The 3,097-nt window shown below is 50.3% G+C and overlaps 1 pseudogene; it reads right to left on the reverse strand.

The window, feature by feature from the left end:
* Positions 1-2,545: 2,545 nt before the first annotated feature.
* On the reverse strand, positions 2,546-2,663 carry LOC126107064 (5S ribosomal RNA; annotated as a pseudogene).
* Between the last annotated feature and the right edge of the window lie 434 nt (positions 2,664-3,097).

Here is a 3,097-nt window from a genome sequence, read left to right on the forward strand (position 1 = left end):
TTGGGTGGCACGGGATACATGCGGACGTGCATTGTCCTGTTGGAACAGCAAGTTCCCTTGCCGGTCTAGGAATGGTAGAACGATGGGTTCGATGACGGTTTGGATGTACCGTGCACTATTCAGTGTCCCCTCGACGATCACCAGTGGTGTACGGCCAGTGTAGGAGATCGCTCCCCACACCATGATGCCGGGTGTTGGCCCTGTGTGCCTCGGTCGTATGCAGTCCTGATTGTGGCGCTCACCTGCACGGCGCCAAACACGCATACGACCATCATTGGCACCAAGGCAGAAGCGACTCTCATCGCTGAAGACGACACGTCTCCATTCGTCCCTCCATTCACGCCTGTCGCGACACCACTGGAGGCGGGCTGCACGATGTTGGGGCGTGAGCCGAAGACGGCCTAACGGTGTGCGGGACCGTAGCCCAGCTTCATGGAGACGGTTGCGAATGGTCCTCGCCGATACCCCAGGAGCAACAGTGTCCCTAATTTGCTGGGAAGTGGCGGTGCGGTCCCCTACGGCACTGCGTAGGATCCTACGGTCTTGGCGTGCATCCGTGCGTCGCTGCGGTCCGGTCCCAGGTCGACGGGCACGTGCACCTTCCGCCGACCACTGGCGACAACATCGATGTACTGTGGAGACCTCACGCCCCACGTGTTGAGCAATTCGGCGGTACGTCCACCCGGCCTCCCGCATGCCCACTATACGCCCTCGCTCAAAGTCCGTCAACTGCACATACGGTTCACGTCCACACTGTCGCGGCATGCTACCAGTGTTAAAGACTGCGATGGAGCTCCGTATGCCACGGCAAACTGGCTGACACTGACGGCGGCGGTGCACAAATGCTGCGCAGCTAGCGCCATTCGACGGCCAACACCGCGGTTCCTGGTGTGTCCGCTGTGCCGTGCGTGTGATCATTGCTTGTACAGCCCTCTCGCAGTGTCCGGAGCAAGTATGGTGGGTCTGACACACCGGTGTCAATGTGTTCTTTTTTCCATTTCCAGGAGTGTAATTGGTTACTACCTAGTTGATGAGAATATAATTTATATAATGCAAATGTCAAAGAAAAAAAAAAGAAAATGTAACACAGTGATCGTGGTTAAGAATAATTTGTAGTATATGCAGGGAAGTGATACGCTGTATTTGGATGAGCAATACAGTCTAAGTAGCATGTTGGTTGATAATGGCCTATTTCTACCTATTTCAGACGAGAAGGTTTCAGTACAACCTCTAGCTATTCTCATTTGAAATGGTTCGTGCTAATGTATGTTTACACAGATTATACAGATTAAATGCCGATTGAGCACTTCATACATGGAATACATGAATTTTAGCTTCACATGAGAAATACACCTATGTTTATAACTTGTTAGCTGAAATAGAACATAGTTCATTGTTAATTGACTGCATTATTCCTTAAATAACTTAACACATTTCTGATGTATAAAATTCATTGATTACAGCTTTGAAAAGAGAAGAGAATATATTTCTGTCTGCGCAGAATACGACGAACAAAACAGTACTGCTTGTGTGCAGTATACTTCAGACACTATGCATGATGTCATTGGGGAGGAGGAGTCTCAGAATAAAAGTTCTGCGAGCCTTGTCCTCCCAAGCGACATTACCTTATTACTATAGCCTTAGTATGTGGTGCCGGTGTTTATTTGTTTTATGATTGTTGTGTTGTTTGTGACTGTGTTGTGGCATGCAGTGTTGTTTGTGACTGTGTTGTGGCATGCAGTGTTATGCATTGTTGGTTTTGGTCCCTTACATGTTGATCCCTTCTGAGTCGAGTTCACATTGTGTTCCTTCGTCGGTTTCAGAATCTGTGGTCGTGTCCTCCCATGTGGTCTGTTGTGTTGTTTGGGCTTGTCTACGCCTCCTTCCATATGAGTTTTGGCGTTTGCATTCTTCGTGCAGAGTGTTCGATACAATATCGGCTACGCTATTTATTGTGTTCCAGTCATCGGGATTACGCCAGAATGTTGAATGCAAACATGCAGACGTGCATTCACTGTGTTGTTCGGGAGCTGGATATGTGCCTGTTGCACTTGGCTGGTCAATACAGGGGCGGTTAATGCTGTTTGTGGATGACGCTGGAATTGTTGTTGCTAGATAGCACTCCCTGGAATGCTGTTCATGATTGGCAGCACAACTGAGCGAATCACTAGAATGACGCACAGATTTGTAGTCAGGGTGCGTGAGATGACTGCGAGATTTCTCCTGCTGTCACACGAAATCTCACCCCAGACCATGTCTAGGTCCAGCGTGTCTGGCATGCAGACAAGTTGGTTGCAGGCCCCCAACTGCTTCCTCCTAACCAACACACGGCCATCAGTGGTACCGAAGCAGAACCACTCCGTCTTCAGGCCACAAGTAGCCCATCGGGGCCATCCGACCGCCGTGTCATCCTCAGATGAGGATGCGGATAAGAGGGTCATCACACTGCTCTCCCAGACGTTATGATGGTTTTCTTTGACCGGAGCCGCGACTATGTCGAGTAGATCCTCAATTGGCATCACGAGGCTGAGTGCATCCCGAAAAATGGCAACAGCGCATGATGGCACGGATGGGCACCCATCCAAGTGCCGGCCACGCCCGACAGCGCTTAACTTCGGTGATCTGACGGGAACCGTTGTATCCACTGCGGCAAGGCCGTTGCCTGAGGCAGGACCAACTTTCATCAGAAAACACACCAGACCTTCATCCTGACCTCCAATGAGCTCTCGCTTGACACCACTGAAGTCGCAAATGACGGAGGTTTGGGCAAATGGCGGAGGTTTGGGGTAAATGTAAATGTCGTGTGACTAGGGCCTTCTGTCGGGTAGACCGTTCGCCTGGTGCAAGTCTTTCGCTTTGACGCCACTTCGGCGACTTGCGCGTCGGTGGGGATGTAATGATGGTGGTTAGGACAACACAACACCCAGTCCCTGAGCGGAGAAAATCTTCGACCCAGCCGGGAATCGAACCCGGGTCTTTAGGATGGACATTCTGTCACGCTGACCAATTTTTTTTTTCTTATCTCATTTTGTTCGCTTTTGTTCGTTGCATCTTCTCGGGGCGGACGTCGTAAGATATCCGTTTAAGTTCGTTATTG

This window comes from Schistocerca cancellata, chromosome 10 (genome assembly GCF_023864275.1).
Source record: "Schistocerca cancellata isolate TAMUIC-IGC-003103 chromosome 10, iqSchCanc2.1, whole genome shotgun sequence".
NCBI lineage: Eukaryota > Metazoa > Arthropoda > Insecta > Orthoptera > Acrididae > Schistocerca > Schistocerca cancellata.